General features: G+C 27.3%; 1 long non-coding RNA gene across 5 annotated transcripts; it reads right to left on the bottom strand.

Annotated features, from left to right (window-relative positions):
* Nucleotides 1-17,751: 17,751 nt before the first annotated feature.
* LOC136089413 (uncharacterized) lies at nt 17,752-21,188 on the bottom strand. Of its 5 annotated transcripts, XR_010643031.1 has the most exons (6): nt 21,015-21,178; nt 20,238-20,295; nt 20,023-20,152; nt 19,228-19,882; nt 18,417-18,573; nt 18,104-18,140 (listed from the first exon to the last, which is right to left on the bottom strand). It is a non-coding gene; the product is annotated as an uncharacterized LOC136089413 (long non-coding RNA). The 5 variants fall into 5 exon arrangements; XR_010643029.1 differs by lacking the exon at nt 18,104-18,140 and adding an exon at nt 17,752-18,043 and having other exon boundaries at nt 20,023-20,295; nt 21,015-21,177; XR_010643027.1 differs by having other exon boundaries at nt 20,023-20,295; nt 21,015-21,177.
* Between the last annotated feature and the right edge of the window lie 2,086 nt (nt 21,189-23,274).

Genomic DNA, 23,274 nt, shown 5'->3' with positions numbered 1-23,274 from the left:
GAGATCTTGGTGTGATGGTCTCGAATGACCTTAACTTCAGACCACTAATAGAGTCAGCCGCATCAGTAGCAAATAGAATGCTAGGGCGACTCAAAAAACATTTCGCATTTGAAGTTTTTATTTATGGCGCACTCTATTTCACTTACATTCGCTTTATTTATTTCACTTAAATTACTCGTAAACTCAAGCTTGTCAGTTTTATAGTTTCGCAAAAATTTTCAAAAAGTAAAGATAAATATATTTCAAGAGGCCATAACCACAAACTAGAACGTCAGATGGTAAAAAACTGTGAGGATATAACTTTTTTTCAAATAGAATTGTCGCCCCATGGAATGCGCTTTTACAAAAAGCAGTGAACGCTCAATCCATCAACGCTTTCAAAACCAACATAAGAAAGTAAATTTATAGATAAAATTGATGCTTTGTCTGTAGAGTCTGTATCTCCATGTTTGTCAGCATAGAGGGGCCTGTTGTAGCACTTCTTTATCAAATTATAAATAGATTATTGTATTTGTATTTGATCACTGAATAATAATAATATAAAAATATACATTTTCAATAGCTCCAATCATCTACCCTCTTCTTCAATCTCTGAAATTATTACAGATTGTAACAAATTGATAATAAAACCTACAACTCCTTAAAGAGAGAAAGTGGGTCTTGGTATTGCTTACTCTGTTTAGAAAACACTCAATCTTTCTAATCTCTGATAGATAGCGAATTTCAGCTTACAATAAATGATATAAATGGATTGTCATACGATTTAGTTGATGAAATACAAACATATCTGAAAAATTCCATCAAGAATTTTAAAAGTTTTAATAACAATAAAATAAAGTGCAAATACTAAGATACTTCCGAGTTTAATGGTGTTGTAAAAAAAGATTGAAAGGTCTTCTTTCATGTTAATATATCTTCATTAGCATACTACATTGACGATCTAAATTGTTTGCTCTTCCTCATAGATAATAAACCCAGCATCATAGCAATAACTGAATCTCGCTTAATCCAAGTTCAATTGCCTAAAACTAGTATCAATCTAAATGTCTATTCTATTGAGCATTCTGACTCTTACTCAAATAGAGGGGGAACACTTATGTACATAAAAATGGATCTGAAATAAAAGTTAAGAGCTGACTTTCAAATCCAAAAACAAAAGAGCTAGAGTCATCCTTTATTGAAATATTACGTCTAGGAAAAAAGAACATAGTTATAGGATGCATCTACCACCACCCCTGTATGAGCATTGCAGAGTTTAATAATATCTTTAACATTAATCTCCTAAACTATAATTCTTCCAATGATGTTTCTAATTTTCTTGATTCCATGTGTTCTTAATCTCTCTTTCCTTTTATTACCTAACCAAGTAGATTAACACCACAATCTAAAGCACTTATAGACAACATATTTTTAAACTTTTACAAACCTAATCTCCTATTTGACAATGTAACATATTCTCTACCTGACCACCATATACAACACCTTCAAAAAACTTTGAAAAACTACACCCAAAATCATATCGTCGATGTTTTAAGAGTTTTGACAACAAGCTATTTCTTGATCAACCTAAAGTTACAGATTGGGATCCTATTATTGAAGAAGCAAATGAAAATATCAATAATTCAATAACAAAATTCTTGGAAATTATCAACAAACTTCTTGATTATTGCGCACCATTCAAATTGTCTACAATAAAAACACAAAAAACTCTAAACCATTGATCACCTCTGGGATCATTAAGTCTATTAAAATCAAAAATAAAATACACCAAAAGTTTATAAATGTACAAATCAGAACTTAAAATCAGAATACTTTCAGCGTTTTAAATCTTACAGATATCAGGTTAACAATTTAATTCAATACTCTAAAAAAATTATACTTCTCAAAAATATTTTAATGAAAATGTAAGCAACCTGAAAAACACCTGGAAAGGTGTTTTTCAGGTTTAAATTCTAGTATACGATTTGTGCTAAAATACAAAATGGGATTAGTTCCTTCACAATTTACTGAAAACTTCTTTCATTTAACTACCAATAAGTTTAACACAAGAGCAACTGGTAACTTTATCGTACCTGGAAAAAAAACAAAAAACTTTTAATTCTCTATCACTTATCGCGGCCCCTTATTTATATAACAAATTAATTCCGAAATACACTTTAATTACTCTTTCTGACAATATATTTTCTTTAAAATCAAAACCTAAAAATCTTGTTCTTAATATAGATAACTACATAGAATTGTTCTATTTCACATGGTAAATCAAAATTTGAACTAAAACAATCTACAACGTGAGAAAAGATCTAATCTAAAAAACGTAAAAAATATCTTAACAAGTCTTTCAAAATATATTCAACTAATGCTTCCTATATTTAAAATTATTTTATATTATTTTTATTTTTTAATCTTTTCTTTTTTTTAGCTGAGTGTTATTTTTTCTGTTTTTTTTTTTTTTGTTAGATATATTTTAAAAGTATTTGGTTAAATATAATCTTTTGTAACGGAAGTATATTTTGTTTATATTATGGTGTGAAAAAAATTTATAACTAATATGTAGTTGTGAAAATATATAAATACATATTAAAAAAAAAATACCTATTTATATTTCAAACTATTTTAGGCAATTAATCATATAACTAACTAATTTTTTTTTACCGCTGGAACTTCTAATCCCCTGGATTAAAATAAATGACTAATGAGGAGCAAGAGTCCCCAGCAAACATGCGGGGTTGAATCAACGTTGAAACCGGTCGTAGCGTAGAAAAAGCGTTACAGTCACAAAAACCACGTTTTCAACTTTGAATAAATGTCTGTTTTTGTATACAACGTGCTTTCAACGTTGAATAAGCGTTGAAATTGTAACATAATTTAGCTTCTCAAAAAAAAACATTTATTCAACATGGAATCAATTTACGCAAAAAGCCACATTAAAAACGTTTAAAATTTATGCTTTATCAACCTTAAAACAAACCGCTTTTTAAACGTTACATTTTCATCGTTGAATAAGCGTATAAATTATAACTTATCTTCTCAATGCATCGCATTTATTCAACTTACTGTGTCAACCTTAATAAAACGTTGCTTTGTCAACGTTGAGGAAGTGGCACATTGACAATTATTGTCTCATTAACAAGTCATTACAAAAATAATTTGCCGTAATGGAAAGGCAAGTAAAACTTAATAGAATGCATGCAGATGGTATAAAAATATTTCAATAAAGTTATATTTTATAACCTATTTTTATTGCAACCATTAAAATAAAATGCTTAACTTTTTTAAATATGATATTTCTTAGTTAGAAATAGTACTTAATTTTAATAAGATTCAGATGTATAAAGTATTATCTAAATAAATAAAGCATAGTAAGTCAGACTAAATTTAGTCTGTTAACAGACTAAATTTTTAAATTTATTTGAAAAACTTTAAACATCTTACCCTAATTATCAAGTAAATACTACAGTATAAAATCTTCCACCAATAATGAAAGTAGGCATTATTAAGTTTTTTTTGTATAAACACTTGGCTAAGTAACATTGTTTCCATTTTTTAAAAGAACTTCTAATTTTATCAGGAAAAGTATCAATTCCTAATTATAGTGTTGGTGTTGTATATTACAGGGTTATTCAAAATTATAATCACTTGTATTCAAAATTATAATCACTTGTATTCAAAATTATAATCGCATCTATTCAAAATTATAATCAGATCTATTCAAAATTATAATCAGATCTTTTCAAAATTATAATCACTTGTATTCAAAATTATAGTCACATATATTCAAAATTATTGACAATTTTTATTAAAAACTTAATAAAATTTTAAATAAAAAAATTATATTATTTATTTAATTAAATGAATTGTTCACCGTTTTGAGCCTTTTGAGCCCATCTTCTCATATTTTCATAAAATCCATGGCATTGTAATGAATAATCATTATCAGATGATGCCACCAAATCTAAGCATTGTTCAATTGTTAATGTTGGGTTTGCTCTTCGTATTGCACAATATCTTGATTTAAACATTGAAAAAAATTCCTTTATTGAATTTAATTCAGGAGAATAAGGCACAATAAATTTAAATGGAATATTAAGAGAACTTAATACTCGTTGAACTTCATGAGTTTTATGAGTTCTGGCATTATCCATAATTAAAATGCTATTCGGGTGCGATGCGAAATATGGAGCCAACACTGAAATAAAATTGATAAATTCAGTTCCATTACAAGAGCCTGTTCTATATTTATAACCAATGATCCCATTATAATCAATAGCACATATTAAACTTTTATTAACCGATTTATTTGCTGGAACAGCAACAAAGGCTTTTATATTCAGAGGTGAATAACCATATCTTCTTTTCGAATGCTGATTAAAAACAGTTTCATCAAGAAACGCGAGATTTTTATTCCCGATTCTTGATATCTCGGCTGCATAGATAATTCTTGCGTTGATTTTTTCTATATCATTTCTTTCAATTGGAATCGAAGAGAGTCTTTTTCGACTCATCTCTATCTTTTTAATTTTTCTTGATATAGATGGTTGTGATATTATAACACCATTTACATCATGTATGAGAGTTTTTAACTCATTTTGTGTTATTGAATTATCAATTAAAATGGAATTGTACAATAGTTGTTCAATTGGATCAAAAACTCTTCTTTTATTAAGACAAGTTGCTTTAAGTTTTTCACCAGATGATACAAACGCAACTCCATCTTCATATTTATTAATTATTTTTCCAATTGCCCTGGTGCAGAGATTTACGGTATTTGAAATCTGTTTGATAGTATATTTTTTGCTTTCTTGCATATTTATAACCATATTAAAAATTTCTTTCGTTACTTGCTTTCTTGTTTTTCTTACCATCACGGAAGTAATAAAATTTTCATGAATTTTAAGGCGATTATAATATTGAATACATGTGATTATAATTTTGAATACAAGTGATTATAATTTTGAATAACCCTGTAAATTCTAATGTATGTATGTATGTATGTATTTATGTATGTAATGTATGTAATGTATGTAATGTATGTAATGTATGTAATGTATGTAATGTATGTAATGTATGTAATGTATGTAATGTATGTAATGTATGTAATGTATGTAATGTATGTAATGTATGTAATGTATGTAATGTATGTAATGTATGTAATGTATGTAATGTATGTAATGCATGTAATGCATGTAATGTATGTAATGCATGTAATGTATGTAATGTATGTAATGTATGTAATGTATGTAATGTATGTAATGTATGTAATGTATGTAATGTATGTAATGTATGTAATGTATGTAATGTATGTAATGTATGTAATGTATGTAATGTATGTAATGTATGTAATGTATGTAATGTATGTAATGTATGTAATGTATGTAATGTATGTAATGTATGTAATGTATGTAATGTATGTAATGTATGTAATGTATGTAATGTATGTAATGTATGTAATGTATGTAATGTATGTAATGTATGTAATGTATGTAATGTATGTAATGTATGTAATGTATGTAATGTATGTAATGTATGTAATGTATGTAATGTATGTAATGTATGTAATGTATGTAATGTATGTAATGTATGTAATGTATGTAATGTATGTAATGTATGTAATGTATGTAATGTATGTAATGTATGTAATGTATGTAATGTATGTAATGTATGTAATGTATGTAATGTATGTAATGTATGTAATGTATGTATTGTATGTAATGTATGTAATGTATGTAATGTATGTAATGTATGTAATGTATGTAATGTATGTAATGTATGTAATGTATGTAATGTATGTAATGTATGTAATGTATGTAATGTATGTAATGTATGTAATGCATGTAATGTATGTAATGTATGTAATGTATGTAATGTATGTAATGTATGTAAATATTTATATAGTTTAACATTTATATACTTTATTAACAGTTTAATATCTGTATACAGACCTGTCAACTCAGTCCCATTTGGTGGGAGTTTCCTGAATTTTGATAAGAAATTTATCTCCAGGCCGCATTTAAAAATAATTTGAAAAACTATCTCTTCCTCATTATTAAGTTAATATGCAGCACGCTTTTAACTTTTTAAATTGTTTTTATTTTATGAAAAATGGTTAAAGATTGTTAAAAATCGCTGAACACACACATAAATATATATAAATATATCTAAACAAAATGAAATTCAGATCAGTCAGTGGCCAAATTTGGACAATTTTAAATTAGTTGTCAGAGTAATAAATAGTTAAAAAATTATTTTAGTCGCTAGAGGTACTTTAGTGGGCAAATATCCTGTGGTATTAAAGCACATATATGAATATATATATATATATATATATATTCATATATATATATATATATATATATGTATATATATATATATAATATATATATATTATATATTATATATATATATATATATATATATATATATATATATATATATATATAAAATATATAATATATATATTATATATATTTATATAGAAAATTTCAGCTTGATTGATCAATTTATTCAAAAGTTATAATTGAATTAAAAATGACCAAAATCCGAAACATTTGTGTATCAGGAGCTTACAGCAGTTTTTTTCGATTTTTGACAAACCATAACTTTTTAAATAAAGATGGTGATCACCTGAAATTTTGTAGGGTAATAGTTTTTCATCCAAATAATCCATTATTGCAGTTGTTTTTGACTGATTTTTTACAGTTTTTGAGTTATTGTACCTTAAAGTTACTAAATATTGCAACATAAATATTTTTTCGAACTTTAACGTGTTACAGTTTAATACCTACTTACAGAAAGTGGATTTTTTTGTTACCTTTGTGTACTTAGGGTCACCACTTGTTAGAATAATCAAAATTATGCATTAAAAATTAATTTAGCACATGCAGCAGCCTATTGAAAAATCCCTTTTTAAAAAAATTATGATAAACTACATTGACTTTGCTGGCATAGAAAATAGCGTAAACAGTTGAAATAAATTATGAAACTTTTTAATGTTGAGGTTTTATATATAGACAATCACCAAAAAAACTTTAAAGACCTATACTCTGTTTTATGACATGATTGTAGCCTTTTGAGAGTGATGATATTTTCAAAAGGAGAATGTTATTAGACTATGAGCTAGCCTTAGGTCATAGTCTAATAATTAGTCATAGGGATGTCAGTAGTATATAATTTTATTTATCTGTGAATGAATATATTCAGTTTTCTTTTTAATGACATAATGTCTCAATTTATAATAATAATAATAACATAATCAGTGTCGTAATCAGTGTCTGATATTTGTTAGTTTCTTTGAGATTTAATATGTTTATGTCTTTTTTAAACTTTTTAAATTAGTAATAAAAACAAAAAAATAGTAAAAAATGACAGAGAAATGTTGTGTGGGGAAAGTTTTAAATGAAGATTGCGACAAAACGTATTATTGTAGAATGATTGGAAGAATAAAACTAAAAGATATTGTGAACACAGATGTTGAAGTTTTAATTCAAAGAATTGGACACACTTTTGAACTAAATGGGGAGATATGTTTTCACCATGAAAAGCCTATATTTCTAGATATGAAGCGCCTCAAAAATACTGCTGTGATCCGTTTAAAGTTCACAAAAAAAAAATTATTAAGGGATTGTGTAAAGTCGATATTTTAACAGCAAGTCAATTTAAGATCAAACCTGGTCAAAAACTTTGCACTAACTGCTTGAATGAATTCAAACTTGAACAAAATTACAGGAACATTTAGTCAAGAAGATGAAGACTTAGATGTTGATGATGAGGAGTTTAGTTCTTCAGACCTAAATAAGACAGTTTTAAATAAGAGTGCTTCTTTACTGGAAATATCTCCTCTAAAAAATGTAAGTAAACGTGACAAATTAGAATATGGAAAGCAAAAAGTTAAAAAACTGGAAACAAGTATGACAAACCTAGTAGCATCAGCATTGGATATAGACCCAAGAGAAATAATATCTGAGAAAAAGTAAAACTGCATTAACTGTAATGATTTAGACAAACTTTTAGATGCAATAAAGGAAAAAGTAAAAATCAGTTTGAATGAAGAAAAAGTTCAGTTACTAACATTAACTCCTGAATGTTGGTCAATTAAAAAAACTTGCAATGCATTTTCAGTTTCAGACCATCTTGTTAAGAAAGCCAGAAAGCTGAAAAATAAAAAGGGAATACTTGCTAAACCTGAGGCTAAAAAAAGACATCCTTTGGAGAATTTTGTTAAGCAGAGAGTCATTGAATTATATGAATCTGACGAATACACTAGACAATGTCCAGGAAAAAAAGACTTTGTTTCTGTGCGTATATATAATGTTAAAGTTCATAAACAAAAACGCCTAATATTAGTTTGTTTAAAAGAACTTCACCTGGAATTTAAGAAGTTATACACTGAACACAAAGTTGGATTCAGCAAGTTCTGTGAACTAAGGCCAAAGTGGTGCCTTACTGTTGATAGTAGTGAAAGCCACTCAGTTTGTGTATGTTCTTACCATCAAAATGCTAAGTTGATGTGCTCTGCTCTTCCTAACAGCCATTTAATATTTTACAAAGATTTAATGAAAGTATGTGTTTGTAATATAGATAGTCGAAACTGCATGTTTCATCTATGTTCCAACTACCCTGGTAAAATAAATTTGAAGACTTACTTAGAAAATGTATTTGAAAAGAATGATTTTGATTTTGATGATCAGATCACATATAAACAATGGGTGTCAACTGACCGAACTGCACTTATTACAGTCCAAACAAGCATTAGTGAATTTATTGAAACTTTAAGTGAAACTTTGTATGACCTTTGTCACCACCACTTTATCAAAGAAGCACAGTCTTCTCACTTATCAGAGGCAAAACAAACATTAGACCAATATACCTGCATTATTCTGATGGATTTTGCAGAAAATTATAGTTTTCTTGTACAAGATGCTTTACAAGGGTTTTACTGGCAAGCCGATCAAGTTACCTTACACCCATTTGCTGTTTATTACAAAGATGAAAAAGATCACCTTAAATGTGAATGTTATTGTTTAATTTCTGACCATCTTTGTCATGACCAATCAGCAGTCCATTGTTTTCTCACAAAGTTGCTCCCTTTGGTCAAAATCAAACTACTCACAGTGAATAAAGTTAAATACTTCCGTGATGGTGCTGCGTCACAGTATAAAAACTACAAATGTCTAATAAACTTAATTTATCACATTGTAGATCACCAAATAAATGCTGAGCATCACTTCTTTGCTACGTCACATGGCAAAAGTCCATGTGATGGAATAGGAGGTACTATAAAAAGAGAAGCAGCAAAAGCTAGTCTACGAGCAGCAATTACAAATCAGATTCTCACACCACAAGATCTGTTTACATGGGCTCAAAAAAACATCAAAGGTGTAAACATATTTTATCTTTCAAGTGATGATATCAATAACCATGAAACAACTTTTAACCTTCAGAAACGATATGAAAGGATGCGCACAGTTCCGGGAACAAGAAGCTTTCACTGTTTTGTACCAGATGGAGGGAAATTGTTTTTACGAAGAATCTTTAGTGATGCTGTCTATGATACTCATGTGTTAAATGATTTTAATTTGATTAAAAAAAATCCTTCAAATTTTCAACCCGGTAAATATATTGCATGCTTTTACGATGAAGAATGGTACATAGGGGTTGTGGTTAATATTTGTAATAAAAACCTTAAGGTTAATATTTGTAATAAAGACCTTAATGTGAAGTTTATACAAAGAAACAAATTAAATTTAAAATGGACAAACGATGCACAATCAAGTTGGTGTTGGGTTCCATTTGACAAGATAATATGTCAAATAAGTGTTCCATTGATTAAAAGTATAAGTGCTCGTGACTATATTCTTGCTAGTAATGACTATGACAGTATTATGAGTTATATAAATCAGAGATAAGCTAATTAGTTTCATGTATATATACTTTTTCTTTTAACTGATTATCTTACTCTTTGAATGCACTTTTTTACAGTATAGTTTGTATACAATTTGAGGTATAAATTTTGCATGTGGTAAGTGGTATTTTTTTGTTCTCCTTTTAAAAATATCATCACTCTCAAAAGGCTACAATCATGTCATAAAACAGAGTATAGGTCTTTAAAGTTTCTTTTAGTGATTGTCTATATATATAACCTCAACATTAAAAAGTTTCATAATTTATTTCAACTGTTTACGCTATTTTCTATGCCAGCAAAGTCAATGTAGTTTATCATAATTTTTTTTTAAAAGGGATTTTTCAATAGGCTACTGCATGTGCTAAATTAATTTTTAATGCATAATTTTGATTATTCTAACAAGTGGTGACCCTAAGTACACAAAGGTAACAAAAAAATCCACTTTCTGTAAGTAAGTATTAAACTGTAACACGTTAAAGTTCAAAAAAAAATTTATGATGTTGCAATATTTAGCAACTTTAAGATACAATAACTCAAAAACTGTAAAAAAATCAGTCAAAAACAACTGCAATAATGGATTATTTGGATGAAAAACTATCACCCTACAAAATTTCAGGTAATCACCATCTTTATTTAAAAAGTTATGGTTTGTCAAAAATCGAAAAAAACTGCTGTAAGCTTTTTTTCGATTTTTTTACGGATTTTGGTCATTTTTAATTCGATCATAACTTTTGAACAAATCGGTCAATCATGCTGAAATTTTCTGGATTGTATTTTTTTCATAAGATCTGTGTGTGGTCAAAGTTTAAAGCAAATCTGAGATGGTACCCTGTGGAACTTTCAAAAAACTAGGTGATTTGATATGAAATAACCCCCTTGTTCTATATGACAATAGTAATTATTTTCTAAAATTTGAATAAAATCGGATGATATTTAGGGGTTGCCATGTTTTGTCACATTTTGGAATGAGGTTAAAAAAGTAAAAAAATAATTATTTTTTTAATTATTTATTATCAATTACTTATTATTATGTGGTGGATTGTGGATGTTTAATGTTAAACAAACAATAATATAGTACTATACTACTATGTAATTACACTAGGCAATAATAAATCAATCATTTTCATCATTCAACAGTCATCTTCATTAGGGTAGACTTTGATGCAACTGGAAATTCCTTCTGGTGAAGATCAGCCAATCTAAGAAGAAACTGCTTTTAGTTATCATCTTTCGTAACACTTTTGTTGAAGGATTGTATAAGTGCTATGCGTCGTTCCGCGCAATCGTCAACAACCTTCATTTGACGAACCTTGTGCTTTATTTCAAGGTATGTTGAATCCATTTCCCACTCTGAAGATTCTTTCATTAAAAATGATTCAGCTTTTTCTTTGCCATTCTTCAAAATTAGATCGAAAAGTTCTGTGGTGCGTTGTGTAACGAAGGAAGACTATGTACTGAGACAATTAAATGTGGCGGCATGAAGTCTTTTGAGACTGTTGAGATTTCTGTTTATGCTGTTGTTTCAGGTTGTTTGCCATGTCTCTCTTGGTGTTGAAATCAAAGAAAGCCAATCTTATTAGATGTTCAGAAAAATACCACAGATGGCGATGAAAAGCTTTTGCTGCATTAATTGCAATTGTACGATTTGGATACTCTTGAATTCGTTGAAGAAGCTTGGCATTATTGAATGGTGCTTGTTCAGCTAGCGGAGCTTCATTCAAAAACTGTCCGTATATAAATGCCACAAAATGACTTATGTCTGTTATTCCTTTCTTATCCTTTGCAGTAATAACAAATTGATCCTGAAACAAATATATCTTCATACAAAGCTTTTGCCATCCAACGTGCATTGTGTGTTGCATCTGGTTCCCAAAACTTTACATTCAACTCCGATATTGCAGTTGATCCTCCAAGAAAAATAAGGCACAAATTTAAGAGTTCTAAGTAATCATCCCTGGGTTGTTGACCTATAATTGCTTCACTATAATACACTACCATTTCTTCACGGAGTTTGAGAAAAAAATCACAGTTATACAATTCTTCATTCCCTATAGTGAACACCTCCTTGTTGATTGCTGGCCATTGCTTCTAGAAAAGGTTAAAAATTCCAACTTCAGGTCCTCCACTGCTTCCAAATGCAGTCATGAAAATGGTGGAAAGTATGAATTCAAAGACATGGTGTCTGCATGTTATCCATATAAGATTACGGTCAAGATTCTGCTCTATTATTGTGCAGGCACCAGTGTTAAACCCAGTGTTGGATGAAGTAGTGTCAAAAACCAGTCCCTGAACAAGTTCCTCAAATTTCCAATCTTTAAGAGCCTTCATGCAAGCATCAGCCTGTTGCTCACCTGTACCTCGATCAATCTTTGGAACGCCCAGCAATTTTTTCCACCTCACCACCAATCACAAAGATAGAAATTCTATCTACTTTTTTTTGACCACTAGTGATATCAGCTTTCCATCCCAATGCAGAAGAAGTAGATCATTAGGAGAGAAATCAACCTTGTCAGCTGTAGTCAGCGCTTCACAAACAGATCACCTTTCTCTGCGGATTGTGCTGTACGACAATGATAAATCTTTTAGAGAGTGACCAAGAGCCTGAGCAACTGTTCCAACCACAAAGAGTGCACAGCGATCAGAAATATTAACACAATCAAGAGACGATACAACATTATTTGTTAGAACTTTCATCTTTTTTGTTGAACCACTTGTGCTCAGTGTGCTGGAAGCGGAAAGAGTCTGATATTCATCATCATCCGAGGAACTTGAGCTACTTTCACTCACAATGTCAACTGCTGATGAAGAAGAAATGAGTTCTGTTTATTCCATCAGTTCCGCTTTACTGCTTTGACGCCTCAATTCCATTTTAGTTTCTTGGACTTGTTTCCGTGCCTCCCTTGCTGTTAAATTCCGATCAATTCCTGCCATGCTACAACTTAATGGATCTTCTTGCTGCTGATGTAAAAATGCTTTATCTTCATCGTTTTTCATAACTTTTAATTCATTTTTGGTTGATATATCAAAAAGTTCTTCAAGGTCAGCATGGAAAAGTCCTTCTTTCATTTGACAGCAGTCCAATTTTGATTGTCAGTGTTTTTTCAGCAACAGATATTCGTCATAAAGTTTTTTTAACTTTCTTTCTGTATTGTCAGTTCTTTGAGTTGGAATTCTTCCTCTCTCCCACATAACAAGAACTGCTTCAACTGCTGCCCGAATACTTTTTTTCACTTCTTGTTTCTCTTCTATAAGATGGAAGAGCAACCTCCAAAAAATATCCCCTCTTGAAGGTCGTCTGGCAGTCAACAGAGCTTGTGTAGATTTACCAACAAGCCACGCCACAGCAGAAGATCTAGTGGTTGCCATATTAATTTCTATTCAAAATATATTGTTATATATATATATACATATATATGTATATATATATATATATATATATATATATATATATATATATATATATATATATATATATATATATATATATATATATATATATATATGTATATATATATATATATATTTTATATACATATATATATATATATATATATATATATATATATATATATATATATATATATATATATATATATATATATATATATATAACAATATATATACTTTTTTTTTGTTCACCTCCTCAAGGCCGATAAAGCCACTACAGATGAGGAGGCTACTTAGTAGTGGTTATAACCCTCTTTTAACTCTATAACTCCGAAACAGGAACCTTGACGAACAAGAATTAAAGTAAATGGAGGTCATTCAATATCACAGTACTTATTGCTAATTTAATTAGTTTTTTTATATGAAAAAAAAACTATTAAAGTTTTATATTAACAGTGAAGTACTATATCAAATAAACTGTTTTATTTTTATTTCTGGATAAGTAATATATTGATTCTGTTTGTTGTATTATTATTGCCTATATTTGTCGTAATCTGTTTACACTTATTCTACATTTTAGTTTTTATGTTTCTGTTTATATTTATTTTAGTATGTAATTACTAATAGATAAAGAAGTATGTAAAGGATTTAATTTCGCGATTATAGAAGACTCCAAAGTAGAATGTAAGTAATTATGTTAATGAATAATTGTGTTTATTTTTAGATTTCACTTTTCTTTGTTTTTTATATGGTAAAGAATTAAAAAACACCTAATATTAACTATTGGCCATAGCTGATTTCAATAATGCAGTCTAAATTTTTTTTCTACTTATTGTAGTTTGATTACCAGTGTTAGTTTATTTAGCAATGTTCTGGTGGATCAAAGATTGAGCAATGATATGGTTTTAACTGGTTTCCATCTAATGAGTCAAGTTCATAATATGATTTAAATTGATAATTTATAGTTACACCTATTGATGTTAGTTTTGTTTAGTTAATTTATGTATAGGAATGTGACTATTTTTAGTTAAAAATTTGACTTTTTCATTTATAAAATGTGTATATATATATATATATATATATATATATATATATATATATATATATATATATATATATATATATATATATATATACACATTATATATATATATATATATATATATATATATATATATATACACATTATATATATATATATATATATATATATATATATTTTACATATATATATATATATATATATATATATATATATATATATATATATATATATATATATATATATATATATATATATATATATATATATTTATATATATATATATATGTATATATATATACATATATATGTATGTATGTATATATATATATGTATATATATATATATATATATATATATATATATATATATATATATATAGATATAAATTACTTTTATCATATTGTTTATCCGCGTAGCGGCCTTGTTCGTCGAGGTTCGTGTTTCGGAGTTATAGAGTTGAGAGGGGGTTATAACCACTATTAAGTAGCCTCCTCATCTGTAGTGGCCTTCTTCGCCTTGAGGAGGCGAATAACAAAAAAAACAAAAAAAACAAAAACAAGAAAATGTATATAAATATTTGTTTTTACTTTTTAAATTTAATAATAATCATATTAATTCAATAATATTGTTTTTACATTTGCTATCAGACTACTAATGATACAAGTTTTAATTTTTGATTTAGATTCTGTATCTCAATGATATCCTGGCCTATCAATGCGATATCCTGTATAACCACTCACACACATAAATCTTAAAAAAGATATTTATATATATATATATATATATATATATATATATATATATATATATATATATATATATATATATATATATATATATATATGTATATATATATATAAATTGTATATATTTTTTAATTTTTCATTGTATATTACTGTTTGTATTAAAAATCGGTTTTTGAAATATTGCAAGTGCAGAGTTCAACATACAATTTAGTTTTATTTGCCAATTCAATATATATTATTGTCAAGTTTAAGTATTTCTAATAATGTTTGGCAATTTTTCTACAACGCATTTAAGCGTTGATTCCGCGTTATATTTCAACCTTTACTCGACATCTTTAAAATCACGTTAAATTGACGTTTTACTACCAACGTTACAAATCCTTGCAAAATCGACTGCTTTAAGAACGTTAATGCAACGCCTTTTTAAGTTACGTTTTTACAACGTTAAGTTGCGACGTTTAAGCAACGTTTTTTTAATAACGTTTTTTTCAACGTTTAGTTACGACATTTTTGTAACGTCTTTTAGTAACGTTTTTTTAACGTTACGCAACAACGTTTTATCGACGTCTCTTTAAAAACGTTACATTTCACATTTACATAAACGTTACACGCAAAATCGATTACTTTGTCCATACTCATTAAAATTTCGTAACTCTTTTCGAAATAGTAAATAAAGAATGAGTAAATGAATAGTTTACATTGCATATTTGACGTGCCTTTATATACCCTTAAAACGAAATTTTCATTATTTTATAAATCGAATAAGTCAAAAATTTTCCTTTTATGTTTCCCAGACGCTTCATTATCACGTAAGAATTTATATTCAAAAACACTCATTCGTGAATTCGTGTCAATTTTTATGAAACTTTATCGTTGAAACCTCATGTAAACTCAATCAAAAGAAAATTTTCGACAATTAAAAAGTCTGTAATTTTCGTTTATGCACAGCCACGTAACCTATGACAACATAGTTTGGGCTAGCACGAATCATACTAAACTAAGCAATCCATATAACAAATAAAAACAAGCTTTGGAGTCAATACAACAGTATTGTAGACGATTTAGAAGGCGAAATATATGATAATGTAAAAAATGTAAAAGCCAAATTTTCTTATGAAACTGCCATGTCACGAAACCCAAATTCAATACACAACATTAAAAATTTAAATGGTCACGCAACTTTTAGATATTAGGTGTAGCGTGACAATTATAATAAAACTAATTACGCAACTTTTAGCTGTTAGGTGTGGCGTGACATTTATAATTAAATTAATTACGCAACTTTTTAAATTAACCATGGCATGACATTTGAATTTTTTATTTATCACGCGACATCTAAAACACTATCGTATCGCATGTCACCAAGCCCAATGTTTCACGCCGCAATTAAAGAAATTAAAGGTGGTGCTTTAAATTGGGCTTGGTGACATGCAACACGACGGTGTTCTAGATGTTCTGTGACACATAAAATATGTCACACCATAATGAAATAAAGCAAATAAAAACAAATTATAAAAAATGATATTTTTTTGTTTACAAAAAATCATGAAATATAAATAATAAATTTTGAATCGATTTGGTGTTTTTAGTCTACACGACGAGTTTAATAGTTTTTTTTTTTTTTTTTTCGTCATTTTACACATTTTACATTGTTATCTATAAACTTAAACAAATATATGTAATTACAAGCTGACTGGGGCAAGTAGAAGTGAAAATGACTTATCATCAAGCCCCTTTGTGAAATACAAAAAAATACAATAAATTTTTACAATATTACAAAAAAGAGTGAAATTAATAAGTTTAAAAAAATTTGAAGGTTAAAAAAGAAATTAAAGTTAATAAAAGAACTTAAAGTTAAAAAAAGAAGAAGTTTAAGATAAAGTTAAAATTAAAAAAATAACAAATAAAAAATATTAAAATTAAATAAAGTACATAAAAAAATAAAAATACAAAATAATTTCAATTTTTTTTTTAAAAATGAGAGAATGTACGTAATGTTTAAATTTAGTAAGTGTTTTTTTATAGTTCTTTTAAATGTAGCAATAGATTTTATTTTTTTCATATTTTCGTCAAGAACCGAATTCCACAAGCGTGGTCCCCGGCATATAGTCGAGAAGTCAGATTTTTTGAGTGATGTTAGTGGGATGTAGTAATTACTCATTGAATGTCTTGTTTCATATTTATGATTAATTCGAGTGAAACTTTTGAAAAAATATTTTGGAATCATTTCATTTTGAAGTTTAAACATAAATAACCCATAAATATACCCAGTCGGCATATCTAGTATTGTAAATACTCTGAGTATCCCAGTAGGCACAGCGACGTGACAAAAACGTGAATTTCACGTTATTTTGGCACGTGACAATTAGGTGACTTTTTGGTCCCCATGAAATGACCAATTCACGTGATTTATGGACGTGTTTTTCACGTTACTTTTGGCACGTGATGTTTAGGTGACTTTTTGGTCCCCATGAAATGACCAATTCACGTGATTTATGGACGTGTTTTTCACGTTACTTTTGGCACGTGATATTTAGGTGACTTTTTGGTCCCCTTAAACTGTCCAAAAGACGTGCTTTTTACGTTAATTTTGGCACGTAATATTTAAGCAATAACTATGCTTTAAAATTACAATTATAAGTGTTTGAATTCGTGTAAAGAAAAAAAACTCATCGTCGAGGAAATATTTAATACGTATTAAAATACATGGCTTTATTAGTCAGTATATTAGTTCTTGACATAAAAATTTTTAATTTGTAATAAAAGCTGCACTTTTGTTAAAATATCCTCCTTATATCCAATAAGTAATAAGTACGAAGTCGTAGATCTGCAACTTACGAAGAGCACGCTTCAAACTTATATATCTATTCTCCCATAAAAGCACGCTTCAAACATAATCTAACGAATCAGTCGATATTTTCTTCTATAAGAGCACGCGTCAAACTTTATCTAATGAATCAGATTTAGCTGAAAAGAAACGAATAAAATCTTAAATAATAATATGATTATTTAATAATTATCTTAAATCACAAGATTTTCTAGTGTGTTATTTGTTTTCTTTTATCTAAATCATTAAATAATTTTAAGAAAACAATACTACATACAGTGTAAAAAAATAAAAGTCATTTGCCTTCTAATTTTATACTCTGATTGCTAAAAAAGTAAATAAGTATTTAATAAAAAAAGATGTAACAAAAAAGTCGACAGATGATGACAGTTTAAAAAAATATTTTTTATCTATATATATCTATATCTAATATCTATCTATAGATTTATCTATATCTATATCTATATAAAGTTAATAACTGATAGGCGTGATTAGAAAAAGACCTGTACTCACCTTATGTGATAACATCAGTGTACTGTGATAACATGATAACTTGTTTTCTTTGTTTTCCATCTTCTTATATTTGCATCTGTTTCTGCATTAACTTGTTCATACATTAACTCACTAGATGCAAAGGTGACAGCCCACAAAGTTGCTTTAAATGAGTAATCTACAAAGTTTTGAACAGCATTAAATGTCATTTTAGAATGCACACAAAAATTAAAACAATTTATATAAATGTAATAGTTATCACATAACCACAAAGCATTATAGTGGGGATTTTATATCTTGATTTTCCTTATTCATGGTCAGATTTTCACCTTGAGGCGCCTTTTGCTGTGGAAACATTCACCACGGCTAAGGAGCCTCATCTACCCCTAATTATATATAATATTTAAGTATAAAACTAAAAATATGTATAATAAAGTATTGTCAAATTAGGTCACCAATAAATACAGAGTGCTGAAAATTCAACTCAGAATCAAGTTGCATTCTCCAACAAGATATGAAATAAATCAAATTCTTACTACAGAGTGCGATCACAAAAGAAGACAAAGAGAGGGAAAAGTGAAATTTAAAGTCAAACTTTAAAAGTTAAAAGGTTATTGGGTCTTACTACAGAATGATATTCCTAGGCAATAACATAACAATACCATTGGGTCTTCCTAGTCAATAATATTTTATGCAGAACTTATCATTTGTCATGTAGCCTAATAAATTTAATATTAAATAAGTTATAATAACTTATTTATTATCAAATTAATTACATTGACAAATTTGACAGTCTAAAATAACATACAATATGGTAGAAAAAAAAGTATACCTCGTAGTAGGGTTTGATCTTTTGCGTATTGCAATATGATAATTATCTGCCATAACGTTACACAATTTTGAACTAAGCTTTATAATATATTTATTAAACCTAAATTGATAAAACTTAGTTATAAGATAATATGTTTGGATAAAATATTATATATGTGACATTTTATTTTTGTCAAAAATGCATTGCGAAGTTATAAGATATCTTACGCCCTACTTTTTAAATTAATTATTATAAAATTGCAATGCAAAATAATTACATTATTGTAAAAGTAAAATAAAAATTACAATAATGAATATATAAACTACATATTTCATGTAATCATTATATTTAAAATATCCGGAAAAAATTTACGGAAAATATCCTGAAAAAATTCAGAATATTTCCCCCCTCATTTTTCCCCTAATTTTGCATTCAGCCGAGTTTTTTCTCAATTTTTAAAAACTTTTCTTAATTTTTGTATGAATGATGACTAAAACAACATTAAAACAAATAGATGAATAATATATACTTGTTATATGTTGTAATATAAGTTGTATGTATGGAACTTGTAATATAGGTTGTATGTATGGAAAACTTTTCGGATATTTGGAAAAAGATAAATTTCAGAAAAATATCTGGTATTCCGGGAATATCCCGAATAAGATAATCCCTGAAACTAAATTATAAAAAAATAGTAAATAAAGATTATCTTTCCAAATTTCTAATCACAGGTTTTTATTATGAATAAAAAAAGTTCCAAAATACACAATATTTTGGCAACGTAACATTCATGTTTTAATCAAGTAAAATTGTCACCTGGACAAGGTCACCTAAAATATACATGATTGAAACATGAAGAAGGAAACGGGGTAAGAGCAGGCATCAAACTTTATCTAATGAATAAGTCAATATTTTCTTCAATAATAGCTCACAACACCAAATTTAGCTCAAAAGAAACAAATAAAAACTTAAATAATAATATTAATATTAAATAATCATCTTAAATCACAAATTTTTAAGACAAATCTTACATGGTGAGTCACCAACTGTTTTGGCAACAAGATTTTCTGGTGTTGCTATTTCTTTGATCTAAATCATTAAACAATTTTTAAAAAAGCAATGCTATACTTGAGAGAAACTTGCTTTACATATTGGAAGGTCGTCAACATTGAAAGATAAGTAAAATGCAGTTTCAAATACAATAGCATCATAATTATCTTTTTGTGGGGAAAACATCGAACAAATCCGCGTTAATAACCTGTTTTATATTGTACATAATAACAATAGTAATAAAAGTCATATAATATATATAATAATAATTTCATATAACTCGAATATATATATATTAATCATATAATATTCAAATAATATAAAAAAAAGAAATAAATAAGTATTAACCCTTTTTAACAAGTAAAGCACGAGATCAAGATGTCATATATTATAAAAAGATAAATTATTTAATAATAATATATACATATATCAATAATAAATAACATAACACATTTATTTATTGATATTTCTTGGATAAATTCTTTAACCTTGTTGATAAAAACCAAATAAAGAAAGAAAATCTATTTTGGGTTTTTATCTAAACGACTCTTGAGTAATAATGCAGAAGTTCTAGAGACATTATTATTGCTCAAGAATCAAGAATAAGTTCTGCTAGAATTTATAATTTGTCCATGTAGCTTACTTAATTTGATATTAAATTCGTTATAACATAACTTATTTCGTACTAAATTAAGTAAGCAAAATGGACAAATTCGCCAGTCTTAAATATTATATCATAAAGTAGAAAAAAAGCATACCTTGTATTTGAGTTTAATCTTATTTGTGTGGCAAATAGGGACGGCAAATAGGGTACTAATTTATTTAACTTAATTTGATATAATTTAGATATTAGATATTACAACTTAAAATATATTGTTCTTTTTAGTTCTGTTTTAAATGCATTGCGTTAAAAGATATTATATAGACCAATTTTTTTTTTTTTAATTATGATAATACTACAATAAAAATTAATTATATTATCATAGAAGTAAATAATTATAACTAATATAATGAATATAAAAACTATACTATAAAAAAATAATTAATATAATAAAAAATATTATTTCACATTTCTTATGCCAGTTTTTTTTTTAAATAAAAAAAGTTCCGAAAGACGAGATATTTTGGCACGTAACTTTCACGTGACTTTCACGTAAAATAGTAACCTGGACGAAGTCACCTAAAATACACGTGATTGAAACGTGAATAAAACGTTGCGTGCCTACTGGGATTGATCACGTATAACATACCGCAATTGATACCAGAAAAATACGCATTTAGTTTTAAGTTTCGAATTCCGAGTTCAATACCACTTATTTATCAAAAATACGTATTTATAATATTTGATCAAAATCGGATATGATATCGAACCCGATTTTGATCAAATATTAACAAAAAATGGAAAAACGAAAATCTTTGCTTTTAAAGCGCATGCTTAAACTAATATAGCGAAAATAAAATTTAAATTAAAAATGTTTCTCTTGAGCAATTTAGTAAATTATCTCCAGTACAGTTACAGTACTTTTTTGCACTAAAAGAGTTACTAAAACTTTATCATAAAAATATTTATTACTACTATTAAATTTATTAATTTAGTTTTATGAAGTCCTAAATTAATATAATTCAAATATACATAAATATAATTCAAATAAATCCTATCATTTCATACCTTCAGCACCGTGCTGTAACTTTTGGGGGCCCCTGTGCAGAAACTAAAAAAATTTTTTTTTTTTTTTAATTCGTAGTAATTTATGGTATTGGAGAAGTTTTTCTAATTTATTTAATAGGGGGCCCAGTGCGATTGCACTTGTTGCACTTGCGATAGTACGGCGCTGCATACCTTGCTTATTTTATTCTGTTAATTATTATTTTATTGGCATTTCTGTTATGCTATTACCTTTTTTTGTTCTGTTTTTGAAAATTCAGGAAAATAAGTTAAAATTTTGAGCCAACACTGACATTTTAATTGTTGCTAAACGTTAAATTTTGTTATTAGGATTGTAGTTCTTTTATCTGTTTTAGGTTCTTTATTCAATAAGTATTTGATTTAAATTAAATATGATTATAATTTGATATTTTATTACGAGATATATGTCTTTATATATAAATATATATATGAATCTTTTTAGATTTTTTCATGTTATTTTTAAATTTTTTGCTCGCGCAATTCAAGTTTATAGTTTGTATATATGTTTATATTATGTTCAAAATTATAAAGTTTTTGATAAATATATGTATGTGGTAATATGTGTTATACAATGGTTTTATAAATGTTTTTTTAAAATAGTATAAAATGTATCTATTATGTATATAAATATTATAAAAGGTGTTTATATATGTTATATAAATTTAAATAAATATATTGTGTTTTATAGTTAGTATATATGTTTATATTATGTTGTTTCCATGTTTTCAAAGTGTGTGACTTGGCAAACGTGTTGAGCAAGATTTTGCATAAAGTTGTTATTTATGTTACTAAAGTTGTTACATTTGGCTTACCTTTATGTTGGTGTCTATTGTTAAAAGTTATGTGGTTTTATTATTGAAACTCACTGCTTTTAATCATTCACCAAAACCCGCTCAAGAAAAATCATTTTGCCATATATACATTGTGTTTATATCTTAATTTGAATTTTTAGAACCATGATGTACCAACATGAATTGTTTTCTAAAAGCTAACATGAAATAACAAGATTTAACAACTACTACTCTCTTATCACGACATCTTATCTCTATCAGATATATTGATTTTCGATTCATATATGATGTTTTTCTTTGCATTTACTTATCCATTACATTTTTTCATTTCAGATTTATCATATTTATGCAATATAAAAGAACTAATATATGTAAATTTTTATGAAGTTTTTAAAAACATCTGCTAATAATTAGTCCAGTCAACGTTGCATATATCATCTTTAAGTAGTTTCTAGGCTTTTCTAAATGTGTTTCTTATTCACATGGTTTTACAAGCAAGGTATGCAAGCAAATTTGAGCTGAAATTTTTTTTAGCCCTTA

Source organism: Hydra vulgaris, chromosome 13, assembly GCF_038396675.1.
Source record: "Hydra vulgaris chromosome 13, alternate assembly HydraT2T_AEP".
In the NCBI taxonomy this organism is placed as follows: domain Eukaryota; kingdom Metazoa; phylum Cnidaria; class Hydrozoa; order Anthoathecata; family Hydridae; genus Hydra; species Hydra vulgaris.
The sequence above is the reverse complement of the archived record's forward strand: the minus strand, read 5'-3'. Positions and strand labels throughout refer to the sequence as shown.